This window comes from Megascapheus bottae, chromosome 6 (genome assembly GCF_031878675.1).
Source record: "Megascapheus bottae isolate mThoBot1 chromosome 6, mThoBot2.hap1, whole genome shotgun sequence".
NCBI classification, from domain to species: domain Eukaryota; kingdom Metazoa; phylum Chordata; class Mammalia; order Rodentia; family Geomyidae; genus Megascapheus; species Megascapheus bottae.
In genome coordinates, this window is record NC_143514.1 from 13745412 (window position 1) to 13759024 (window position 13613).

Below are 13613 nucleotides of genomic sequence, written 5' to 3' on the forward strand. Positions count from 1 at the left end.
AATTCAAAATCACCATCCTCTTCTTTCTTAACAAGATTCTCTTTAAGATTAAGTATTATAGGGGGAGGTCTATCAAACATTATTTCATAAGGGGTAAGTCCTAATTTAAAAGGGGAGTTTCGAACCCTGAACAGAGCATAGGGGAGAAGAGCTACCCAGTTTGCGCCAGCCTCCATGGTCAATTTGGTCAGGGTCTCTTTTAATGTTCTCTTCATTCTCTCTACCTGTCCTGAACTTTGTGGTCTATAGGCACAATGTAATTTCCAATCTGCCCCAAGTATGGAAGCCAGTCCCTGACTTACCTTTGAGACAAATGCAGGTCCATTGTCCGAACCTATCATTACTGGAAAACCATACCTGGGTAAAATGTCCTCAAGTATCTTCTTAGCCACTATCTGTGCAGTTTCCCTTTTAGTGGGGAAAGCCTCGACCCATCCTGAGAAGGTATCTACAAAAACTAACAAATACTTATATCCATACTTCCCTGGTTTTACTTCAGTAAAGTCTACCTCCCAATAGGCTCTTGGCTTATCCCCTTGCTGTCTTGCCCCTAAATTTTGCTGATTTCTCCCTACATTATTTAGCTGACATACTCTGCAACCTGAAATAATCTGATCAATTTTGACGGTTGCTTTCTTAATTCGTAGTCCAGTTTGTCTGATTAAGTCTTGCATCTTTCTAGCTCCCAGATGAGTACTATGGTGAATTTTTTGTAACACCCTCATCCCTAATTTTTCTGGGAGTACTATGTGACTCCTGGAATCTCTCCACCATCAATCAAGGAGCTGTACCATAGGTAGTTTCTCAATCCATTGCAAATCTTCCTCTGTATACCCTGGGATCGGTGGTAAAACCCTGGGTCCTGGGTCTGGGAGTTGGAGGGCTAGAGCTGGAGTTGAAGATAAAGCCACCTCCTGGGCAGTCTGGTCAGCCAGATAATTGCCCCTGGACACTAGATCTACAGGTTTCTGGTGTCCTGGGCAATGGACTATTTCCAGTTTCTTTGGTTCCCAAAGAGCAGCCAGGAGTGCCAATATTTCCTCCTTATTTTTGATAGTCTTTCCTTCTGCTGAAAGGAGGCCCCTCTCTCTGTATATTGCCCCATGTATGTGGGCAGTGGCAAAAGCATACCGACTGTCTGTATAAACTGTCAGGCTTTTATCCTTACCCAGTCTTAAAGCTTGGGTTAGAGCCACCAGTTCCACTCTTTGTGCTGAAGTTCCTGCAGGCAGGAACTAAGCCCAGATGACTTCAGTCTCTGAGACCACTGCAGCCCTTGCATATCTCTGCCCTTGGTGCATAAAGCTGCTTCCACTGGTGAACCAGACAATCTCCGCATTTAGCAGAGGCTCATCTTGCAAATCCTCTCTGACTCCATGCACTTGGGCCAAAACCTCAGCACAGTCATGAAGTGGGGCTTCCAGGTCTGGATCGGGCAGTAGCGAGGCTAGGTTAAGGGCAGTTGGAGGCTGGAAAAGAATCTTGAGGGGTGTTAGCAGTAGTCCTTGATAATGAATAAGCCGGGCATTACTGAGCCATTGATCTGGGGGCTGTTTAAGAATGCCCTCAATAGCGTGAGGTGTTGTGACCTGTAACTCCTGTCCCAGGGTCAATTTATTTGCATCCTTTACCATCAATGCTGTGGCTGCAATCATTCAGAGGCAGGGAGGCCATCCAGCAGCCTCAGAATCCAGCTTTTTAGATAGATAAGCAATGGGTCGTCTCCAAGTTTTATTTCTATATAGAGTGCTGGCCAGTGCTTAGCTAATCCCATCCCTCCAGTTTCCACCCATGCTTCTGGAAATTGCTTAAGCCAAACATCAATTCCCGAATCAGGGGGCTTCTGTTGTTGATGAAGGCGATACTCATCTTCTAGTGCTAAGGTCAATATTGTCAGTGGCCTGCCCTGGGAGTTTGTTACCTTAGGTCCATCTGGCAGGAAGTAAATCTGAGCTCCCAACTTGGTTAATAAGTCTCTCCCCAATAAGGGGTAGGGGCTTTCAGGGATGACAAAAAAAGAATGTGACACCTTACCAGCTCCCAGGTCCACCATCCTTTGAGTTGTCCAAGGATAGTTCTTTATTCCTGTAGCCCCCTGCACCCACGATGTAACTGTGGAGAGTTTTCCTTGAGGCTTAGTAAGAACCGAATGCTGAGCACCTGTGTCCACTAAAAACTGGACAGGAGTCCCCTCCACCTACAAACTTACCCTGGGTTTGGGGAGGGGATCCGAACCCCGTCTCCCCTAGTCCTCCACGTCATGAGTGACTAACACGGAAGTTTTTCGTTGCCACTTGTCCAATCTGTTCTTTTTTCTTTTCAGGCATTCCCTAGCCCAATGACCAAACTCTTTGCAGTAAGCACATTGATCTTTGCTTAAATCTCGAACTGAAGGCCTCGAAGATTGTGGGCCATGTGAACCTCTTTGTGGTGGTCTTCCCTGTTGAACTATGGCAGCTAGTACTTTAGTCATGCTCTGTGTTGCTCTCAGCTGTTTCTCCTCTGGAGTATCTCTATTATTAAAAACTTTCTGAGCAATCCTGAGTAAATCTTGGATACTTTTTCCTTCTAAGTCCTCTAATTTCTATAGCTTCCTCTTAATATCTGAAGCTGCCTGGTTAACAAAAGACATAACTACAGCTGCCTGATTTTCAGGGGCTTCTGGGTCCATTGGGGTAAACCGTCTAAAGGCTTCCATTAATCTCTCTAAGTACTCAGAAGGAGTTTCTATTTTACCTTGAAGAACTGAATATACCTTAGCCAAATTAGTGGGCTTGCAAGCGGCAGCCCGAAGACCCACCATTAGAGTCTGACGATACACCCTTAGCCTTCCCCTACCTTCTGCTGTGTTGTAATCCCATTTATCCTGGGGAGGTCTAGTTAAGGGAAAAGTATCATTAATCAAATCTGGATTAACAGTGCGCTGCCCATCATCGCCAGGGACCAATTTCCTGGCCTCCACCTGGATTCTTTCCCTCTCCTCCATAGTAAACAAGATTCGAAGGAGCTGCTGACAATCATCCCAGGTGGGCTGGTGAGTGAACATAACACTTTCTAGAAGAGAAATCAAAACTTTAGGGTTATCAGAAAAACAAGCACTCTGGGTTTTCCAGTTATAGAGGTGGAAAAAGGCCAATACTGGAACCTAGGATTCCCAGTATCATCTGGAAAACCAATTTCACGCAGTGGCGGGCCATTGTGGAATCAGGAAAACGTGAGCTCACTGCTCGTTGAGTACGTCCCCTTGTCCTACCCGCTGGGCCTTCAGCGGCATTTGGGGAAGCCACTTTCGCCTCCACCTCGCCCGAAGAAGAAACCTCTACTCCTCCTGTTGACATAGAAAATTGCAGATTGAAAGGAGGAGGAGAAGATGGAGGGGGTTCAAGAAGAAGGGGGTCTGTACTATCGGCCAGGACCGGGTGAAAAGGAGCTGAGGGCTTGGGTCGAGAGGCGTCAGCCTGGCACAGGGTCAAGACGTCGCTTGTTGAGAGAAGAAAGGGAGATAACCAGGCAGGGGGATTTTTTTTACCAAATTCTGCCAAACAAGAATATAAGGAATCTGATCAAAGTAGCCAAACTGTTCTGGTATCCTCTCCCTTAGCTTCCATATTATGGAAAGGTTAAATGGGCCCTCTGGGAGCCATCCAACATCAAAGGTCGGCCACTCCAAATTACAAAGAGTAATTAGTTTGTTTTTACTCAAATCAGAACCTCTGCTTCTAACATCCTTAAAATCCATTATTAGAAGAGCAAGCGGAGTAGTACCCATCTCAGGGGAAGATATCCAAATCAAAAAAACAAACAGAAATACAAAAAAAACAAATAACAAAAACAACATGTGCGTGCTTAAACCAATAACCAGAAGGGAATTGTTAACCAGAGAGGCGATCACAACATGATCGTCCTAACAGCAGTTCCCCAATACAGCCTGAATGGGAGTATCAAACAGAGGGATGGTCGCAACACGACCATCCTAACAATAGCTCCTCAATACAGCCTAGATGGAACTATCAGACAGAGGGATGGTCGAAGCCAGCATGACCATCCTAACAATAGTTCCCAATAGGGGCACAAGGGATGTCTCCCACTGGCCCCGTCAACAATCCTATAGCACGTCTGCCGGGATTCTTCAGTGACCCAGATACAGAATCTATAGGCAACCCAGATTAACAGATTATCGAATAAAACACAATACACAGAGACAAACGAGGCCAGCCTATTTACCGCGGTTTTCCAAGACCCCTTGACGAGGCGTCTGAGTGGACTTAGGGGTTCCCGGCCAATGCACCAAATGTTGTACCCGAATTTCTAGAACCCCAAAAAGACCACCAGAGACCACAGCCAAAGCTAAAAAGTAGGGGTTCGTTTATTTTCGAGTCCAGACTCAGGCCTCCGTGTACCAACAGCCGGCAACGCTGAAAGGCCCTGAGCAAGAACTTTACACTGCTTTTAAAGGAGAATCACAATTAACCACTGGTAGAATTAGAACTCAGGTGTCTAACCGCTGAGTACCAAGCTGTTACCACCTGGGGTTCAAGTACATGGGCCCTAAACAAGGGGAGAGGGGGTCATTCCCAGAACTTGGAACAATCTTGGCACAACAGATCTTGTCAAATGCCTTTTCTGCGTTTATTCAGACAATCATGTGATTTTTGTCCCTGCTCCTGTTGATGTGTTGAATTATATTAATTGATTGGTGTTTTGAAAGTAAGAGGATGGAATAAACTGTATCAAGCTAATGGCCCCCATAAACAGGCAGGAGTTGCCATCCTCATATCAGATAAAATAGACTTCAAACTAAAATTAGTGAGAAAAGACAAAGAAGGTTACTACATACTACTAAAGGAATCTTTCCTCCAGGAGGAAATAACCATCCTAAATATCTACACACCGAATCCTGGAGCTCCGAACTTCATCAAGCAAACTTTACTTTCACTGAAACCATACATAGATCGAAACACGCTGATTGTTGGTGACTTTAACATACCACTCTCACCTTTGGACAGATCAACAAGGCAAAAATTCAGCAGAGAAACCTTAGAATTGAACAACTATATAGACCAACTAGATCTAACAGACATCTGCAGATTATTCCACCCAGCAACAACACAATATACGTTTTTCTCAGCAGCACATGGAACATTTTCCAAAATAGACCACATTTTAGGCCATAAAACAAACGTGGACAGATTCAGAAACACTGAAATTATTCCCTGCACTTTCTCAGACCACAAGGGCATCAAATTGGAACTGAACACACATCTCCACCAACGAAAACCCTGTAACTCATGGAGACTGCACAACACATTGTTGAATCACCAATGGGTCATTGAAGAGATCAGAAGAGAAATCCAACAGTTTGTGAAATTTAACAAAAAGGAGCACACAAAATACCAGTTCCTTTGGGACACGGCAAAGGCAGTACTCAGAGGAAAATTTATAGCTCTGAGTGCCTACAATAAAAATTGGAAAAATCGCAAACCAACAATTTAATGTGTCACCTTAAACTCCTGGAAAAAGAGCAACAAACCAACCTTAATCCCACTAGAAGGAAGCAAATTATTAAAAATCAAAGCAGAATTAAATGAATTGGAGTCCAAAAAAAAAACTATAGAAAGAATCAACAAAACAAGGAGTTGGTTCTTTGAAACAATTAACAAAATTGACAAACCCTTAGCAAATCTTACCAAAAAAGAGAAGGGAGCATACAGAAATAAACAAAATCACAGACAAAAATGGTAATATCACTACAGAAATTACCAAGATCCAGAGTGTCATGAGGGAATACTTCTCAAAACTTTACACCAACAAATTTGAGAATCTAGAAGAAATGGATGAATTCCTAGCCAATATTAACATACCCACACTGAACCAAGAAGAACTAACCCAACTCAACAGGCCTATTTCAAGCACTGAAATAGAAATGGCAATAAGAGACCTTCAATCCAAGAAAAGCCCAGGGCCAGATGGATTCACAGCTGAATTCTATAAGGTCTTCAAAGCAAAGCTCACACCAATATTCCTCAAGCTCTCCAATGAAATTGAAAATGAAGGTTCTTTATCAGTATAAGCCTCATCCCCACACCAGACAGAGATTCATCAAAGAAAGAGAACTATAGACCTATTTCCTTGATGAACATCGATGCAAAACTTCTCAACAAAATACTGGCCAAGCATCTACAACAACTCATCAAAAAAATTATACACTATGATCAAACAGGATTCATCACAGGGAGGCAAAGCTGTTATTCGTTTTTATAAACTATAAATTGGTTGTTCAAAGGACTTATGTCATTGAAGTACTCCCCTGAGTATACCATATTTCAAACAGTTTGTTTATTGCATATATGTATATGGCCTTAAAAGTGTTTCCACATATGTTTATGATTTATATACAACCTCTACATATAGGAAAACACATGTACCATTTGTCTCTCTGAGCCTGACTTGTTTTGCTTTACATAATTTTTCTTGGTCCATCTATGTCCCTGCAAGTGACATAATAATATTATTCTTCCTAATGGATAATATTATTCTCCTAATGGATAAGTAAAATCCATTGTGTCATTGTGTGTGTGTGTGTGTGTGTGTGTGTGTGTGTGTGAGAGAGAGAGAGAGAGAGAGAGAGAGAGAGAGAGAGAGAGAGAGAGAGAGAGAGAGAAAGTGAATATGTGTGTGTTATGTTTTCTGAATTCACTCATTCATTATAGGTCCTTTATAAGAAATTTTGGATACCTTTATTGCATCCTATTTGTAACCTTTTGAAAAAAATGCCCAAGATCTGTATTGCTAGATAATAGAGTTGTTCCATACTTAGTTTCTTGCGGACTCTCCAAACTACCTTCTAAATTACCATGTGTTAATTTAACCCTACTTAACCTACTCAAATTTAATTACAAATAAGAACTTAAAACATCCATAAAAGGTTAAAGTTAATCAGGAAATACAAAACTGAGCATGTCATTGAGTTCTGACTTGAAGATGATTGGTTATATTTTTGACAATGGATTGCTTTATTCTTTGGTTTGTACATTAATTGACTCAAGAGGTATTTAGCAGGGAGATTGCTTTATCCTAGGTACTAATCTAGGCTCTAAAAAGAAAACATTAGTAAGACAACCATAGCTTCTGCTGTGGTGGAATTTATGCACTGGCTGGCAGTGCATAAAAATTAGAGGAAATGATCAGATTTGATGATGTGCAATTGAGTCTTGCCCATGGATCTGATTAAGAATCATTTAGCAAAGTGACCAGTGGATAAAAGCAGGCTTTGTTACTTACAGTGGGGAGCAGGGAGGTTCTCACTGGTAATCAATGCTTCATTTGCTCCTACAACATTCAACACCCAGTTTTACTTACCACAAACTGAAAGATTTACCACAGCAGCCCTGAAATCTGCCTGGAATTACTTTCTGTGTGGTATTTATTTCCTGACCACACTATAAAACTTTGCTGAATGAAATGAACAGATTGTTTTATCTTTTATCTGACTTGTGCATAACCTAAACTGCTTCTTTGAATTCTTACTTAAAAACTTTATCCTATCAGCTTTCTTATCCCCCTCACACACTTTAAAAAAAATTCATTACGTATTCTGATCTAAACTAGTTCGGGGACCTCTCTTGTTTGGGTGAAGCTGAGGTAGGAGGGTTTCAAGACATTTCATTGAATGTTAGGTTTCAGACTCCAAAACAAGAAAACTCAAGAAAAAGAAAGGTACAATAAATACTCCAATTTCTTTTGGAGATTCACTGGAGAAGGAATCTCCTTCAACTAGAATTGGTACTTGCAGAAATATCCATCTGCAACGTCAACCTAGCCTGCGATTTTTTTTTGAACTTTAAACAGTTAAGCACAAGGTCGTTTGTATATGTTTTATAAACATGTGAACTAGTCCTTTCCTGGAAAATCATTTTTACTCTGGCCAGACAAAATCATCAATTCTATCTAAGTTAATCTTACTTCTGTTCTCTTTCTCTAATTTTTTTGACAGTATTGAGATTTATGCCCTGGGACTTTCTTGGCTTGCTTGCTAGGATAGTGTAGACCACAGTCTATCCAGAAAATAGTGATATTATGGATGAAATACACTCATTTGGCTGGTTGATCAAGCAATGACATCATTTACATGTTTTCAGGAAATATGACATTAATTTAGACATCTCTCTTGACTCCAGGAGACCCATATTCTAGGGTTGAAGGAGAGAAACTTAGTGTAGTAGAAATGCTATGGTAAAGATACATACAAGCTAATAGACAGCATACAGAAAGGGGAAAAGAGCAAAACTAAGGGATGGTAAGAAAGCATTTTAGAAGAAGCAGCTGCTTTTTGAAAAATAGGATGGAAGTAAGCACATAAAAAAGACATGTAACACATGTTACTGGCAATAGGGATAAAATGAGGAGAATGAGGCCTGAGTTTTTACTTTTGAGGGTGACAGAGGGCTGTGTGAACTGTGCCTGCTTATGAGGCCTTTCCCTTAGGAGTGTGAGAATCTAAGGAGTTGCTTTCTTAATAAATATGCAGCTTTAGGTTGCTGGAGCATTTGCACATGGGCACCATTTAGATAGTTTACAGTTTTGTTTTGTTTTTTAACCAGTCCTGGGGCTTGGCTCGGGGCCTGTACACTGTCTTTGAACACTTTTTGCTCAAGGCTAGTGAGACAGTTTATAGTTCTAAGTCTAGAGATCCAAAATGGAATTGTAAGTCATCTTGAACCTGTTGGTCAAATCATAAAAACAATGCAGAATAAAAATATAAGTTGGATTTGAATAAAGTTCATAGCTAGAAAGTTTGAGTTGAATAATAAGAGAGTAGTAGGAAATGTTTGTTTTAGTTTTAATATAAGGAACTTGTCTAGAAACTGCTTGAAAAGATTTTGGAAATGAAGGGAGTAAACTTTCACTTTCATCTCTCTCTTCCCTGTAGTATTTCCCCCACTGGACTGAGCTATACAAGTATCCAAGTCTTTGTTCATGCAAAGCTTTTATTGATCTTTTGGAAATACAGATCAGTAGGTTAGAGCAGAAGGAAACCTTGGATTCCATCTAGTTAAGTGGTTTTCATGCTCTTTTTTTTAAAGGACATCAAAGGACTTCAATGAAAATAAAAGCTTAACCTGGGAACATTTTAAAAAGTAGAAAAGAATGAAGTTGCTTTCATTGGGTGTGTGGGAGGGGGTTGAGGGGTAGAGTTTGTGATTGATAACCTACCTAAATGTTCATCTGTTCCTTCATGGTAGATTCTCAGAGAATCTTACAGATACTCCTACCCTAAGGAGCAGCTTTTGAAGATGATTGACAGCACTCCACACTTTTGTTTACATAAAACAGAAATTTGTTCAATTGCATGTCCTTAAGTCTCTCAATGTTTAAAATAAATGTTACTTAAGACATATTACCAAAACTGGCCACTAGGGGTGAAAGCCTATTTTTCTAGCTTTACAGGAGGCTGAGATCTGAAAATTGAGGTATGAAGTCATCTAGGACAGACAAATCCAAGAGACTCCTATCTTCAGTTAAACAGCAAAAAGCCAAAAGTGGTTTAGCTGGAGTAGTAGAGTGCCAACAGAAGAAGCTAGGCAAAAACTTGTGGTTCAAGATCAAGTGTTGAGTTGAAGTTCCATTAAAGTCCCCTCCCCCTCAGAAAGACATTATCAGAAGCAAGTATTTGAATGGTTTTTGAACACCAGACTGCATGATGATGTGGATGATGTCTCACAAAGCACAGCTACTATGGAAGGGTGGGCAATATGAAGGTACTATGGCTTCTTCATGCTTATCAGGCCTGGTACCACATGGTCCTTTGTTAACATCTTGTTTATTTTGCAAAAAACAAAGCATATGCCTTCTTAATTATTATTATTAACTTATATTAATTATAAAGAGGGAGATTTATTTTAAAATAAAGCATATCAGAAGAGCAATGTTTATTTATAGAGGAAAAATATCCTAAATAGGGAAATTAAAATTTGAATAAATGAAAGCTATCATAGCTACAATAGTTTTTTGTCTTTGAAAAATTGAATATGAATATGGTAGATAAATAGAGGTCCTCTTTTGATACCTGTATCCTCTGATAAAATTTGTCATATCAGGGAGAGACAATGCATCCAGAAAAGTAAATGATATACTGTTTTCCTTCTTGGTTCTTCTTGTATGTATAATGTTAGCTACACAAGAAACGGAAATCCCTTTCCAACACAATAAATTTGCAAATGTTAATTTTTCAAAATGCGTTTTTCAAAATGCTCTAAACATTTTTGGCATTAAGACTTGGCCATGTAGTCTCAAAACTCTTAGGTAGGTGCTGTGGCTCAAACTGGTAGGATGCTAGCTTTGAACTAAAGAGCTCAGGGACAGTGATTAGGTCCAGAGTTCAAGCCCCAGGTCTGAACAAAAATAAAAACAAAAACAACTCTTAGGTAATAGACATTTTTTATGGCACATTCTGTGTTAGTCCTGTTTCTGGAAATGAAATGTCTGGGTAAGAATGAATTGTTCCTACTGACAAGGCATAAAGACAAACTTAAGGGAAACAAATGACTGCAATGTGATATCATGTGGGCAATATAAAATCAATAATGGGAACACAAAAGTGACCTTTGTATATCCTTCAGAAATAAAGCAATATTAAAAACAAATTTTGAAGGATAAATCAGAATTGAATCCCGGAGTGAAAGGTCAGTCTTGAGCATGAGTTATGAAGATAGGTATGCACCTCACCTTTGGCCTAACTACCTTAGAAAACCAGGGCTAATGTGATTAGTAAGCCTTCCCATATAGCCATAGTTAATAAAAGTGGTCACTGGTTAATGTAAACAGCAGAACTATTAGAGAGGATATTAGTAGATGGAATATTGATTCTCCTTTTTAACAGAATTATATAGGAATGGAATCAGGGATCAGCGAGTTAATTCTCCAAATGTTGGAAATCTGAGGACTGATGAAATAACATTTGAAAATAATAGGTGAACCACACAAATTAGAAGCTAATGGTTTGAAACAAATACCTAGAACAGCCATTGATTTGCATCGTTAGATTTTATCTTTTTAAAAAATGTTAACGAGCCAGATGCCAGTGGTTTATGCCTGTAATCCTAGCTATATAGGATGGCTGGGATCTGAGGATTGCAGTTCTACACACACCCAGTAAGGAAAATTTGTGAGACTCATCTACCATTAGGCACCCCACCAAGAATAAAAGCCAAAAGTGGAGCTGCAACTGAAGTGGTAGAGCGAGACAGAGAGAGAGAGAGAGAGAGAGAGAGAGACAGAGAGAGAGAGAGAGAGAGAGAGAGAGAGAGAGAGAGACAGAGAGAGAGACAGAGAGAGAGAGACAGAGAGACACAGAGAGAGAGACACAGACAGAGAGAGAGACAGAGAGAGAGACAGAGAGAGAGACAGAGAGAGAGAGACAGAGAGGGAGGGAGGGAGGGAGGGAGGGAGGAAGAGGGAGAGGGAGAGAGAGAGAGAAAAGCTCAGGGACAACACTCAGGTGTTCAGTTTAAGTCTCAGGGACTGGCACACACATATATCTATATCTATATCTATCTATATCCGAATAAATAAAATACTAATGTAAGGAAGTAGAAGTTTGGCTTAAATGGTAGAAAAGTACTTTAGCAAAAAGGCTCAGAGACAACACCCAGGCTCTGAGTTCAAGTCCCAGGAATGGCACACACACAGACATACAAAAGTATTAAAGTAATAGGTAGTTTAATATATTTAAAAATGGTAATATCACAAGTCATTACTAATGGAGTTTAATATAAAGACATTAAAGAATGAAAATAGTTTTCCCCCCATATCTTGGAAGGTTGAAGCAAAAAATAATTATGTTAGGTCCAGCCTGAACTACATAGCTAGACCCTATCAAAGAATAAGACATTACAAAAAGACAAAAGGAAAAAAAACAGTTAGATTTTTAAGAATTAATTTTGGTTTATTTTGAAAGCATAGCTACAAAGGTCATTTGGAGGTCAAAAATAAAGTGAGCATATTTCAGAAAAGCCTTATTTCTCCACTTAGTGTAACTTTAATTGCATGGCAGCTAAAAATGTTTCTAATCCAACCTTCATGTGAAAGCCTTTTCCTTTGCACTTAGGTGGCTACTTTCAGAAAAACAGTTCACTGTTAAATTTGATACAATGTACCATATCTTCTTAGTTTCAGAGTCCAATGGCCTTGACAAAAGGCTGCATTGGAATTATAAGATGTTGCTTTCCAACACAAATAGAGGACTAGATGACAGACCTTGTAATAGAAGCCGATTGATCAACAAATTTGACAGGATTGTGCCTAAAAAGACTGGTTTTTCCTTCCCTTGCTTGTTTCCAGTAGCGATCCTCAGATCTTAGCCTCCTGAGTAGCTAGGATTATAGACTTGAGAGACTAGCACCTGAATCCTTAATTAGTTTATTTGTTTTAAATTTAATTTTGTTGTCTCAGTGATATACAGTTGGGTTACAGCGACATACTTAAGGTAATGAGTACATTTCTTGTTGAACATTGTTACCCCTTCTCTCATTTTTCTCTCACTATCCCTCCCTCTCTAACCCCCCAAGTTGTAATGTTCATTTCCAAAATATTGTCTTGTGAGCATGATGTTACCTTGGTTTACCCTTTGTCCTTTGTATCACCATTTGGTGTTTCCTCTTCTCTTCTCTAATTCAGATAAACATGTATACAAGACACAGGGTATCAAAATTGCATGCAGTGACAACATGGGGTAACCCAAAAGATAACACAAAACAAAATTTAAAAAAAAGAAATAGCTTCACAGAGCACATTGAAAACAAGAAAATAAAACCCAATTTTGTTCAATCATCACATGATGATCATCTGGATCATCCTATTTGAATTTACTCCAAATATAACAAAATTTCATCAGTTCTTAAAGAAAAATATATATTTAAGTTCTGGTGGAAAATAATTGTGTAACAAAAATATTAAGAGTTTTATTTCTTTTTGGAATAAAGTTGAAATTTCACTCACTGCTTGTTGGAAACATATTTGATAAGTTTGATATGGGTTATATCACTCAAAGAATTAGATGAACATTGAAACAATTCTACATTCTTAGAAAGATCTAACAGCGAAGACATGTTAATTTTGGCTTGTGGGTGTCTTTTCTTCTTCTTCTTCTTCTTCTTCTTCTTCTTCTTCTTCTTCTTCTTCTTCTTCCTCTTCCTCTTCCTCTTCTTCTTCTTCTCCTCCTTCTTCTTCTCCTTCTTCTTCTTCTTTTTTTTTTGAGAATCAGTATCACCAGTAGTGCTTTCTTGAACCAAAATTTGAAAAGCAAAACATACCAAAGGCTCTGAAATTTTGACATGGAGAAAAACTATCAAAGATATTTATCTGATAGATTTCTCAGAGTAGGAGGGAAGATGTAAATTTTTCACTGCTCTCAATAGTGCCATCGCATTCTTGGAATAAACTTAGCAGAGCAGGCAGCTTTGCACAGATGTCTCTCTTAACTAGTTCAACTAAACATCATTTCTGCTCACCTTGCCCCCAGAAAACGTCCATTCATCTTTGTATATAGACTTGAAGTTTTTCTTTCTAGCAGCTAACGCAATCACAGCTTCATTTCTGTTCATTTTTGTTGTCAT

General features: G+C 39.4%; 1 pseudogene; it reads right to left on the bottom strand.

The window, feature by feature from the left end:
- Positions 1 to 2245: 2245 nt before the first annotated feature.
- LOC150061402 (uncharacterized) lies at positions 2246 to 13613 on the bottom strand (annotated as a pseudogene).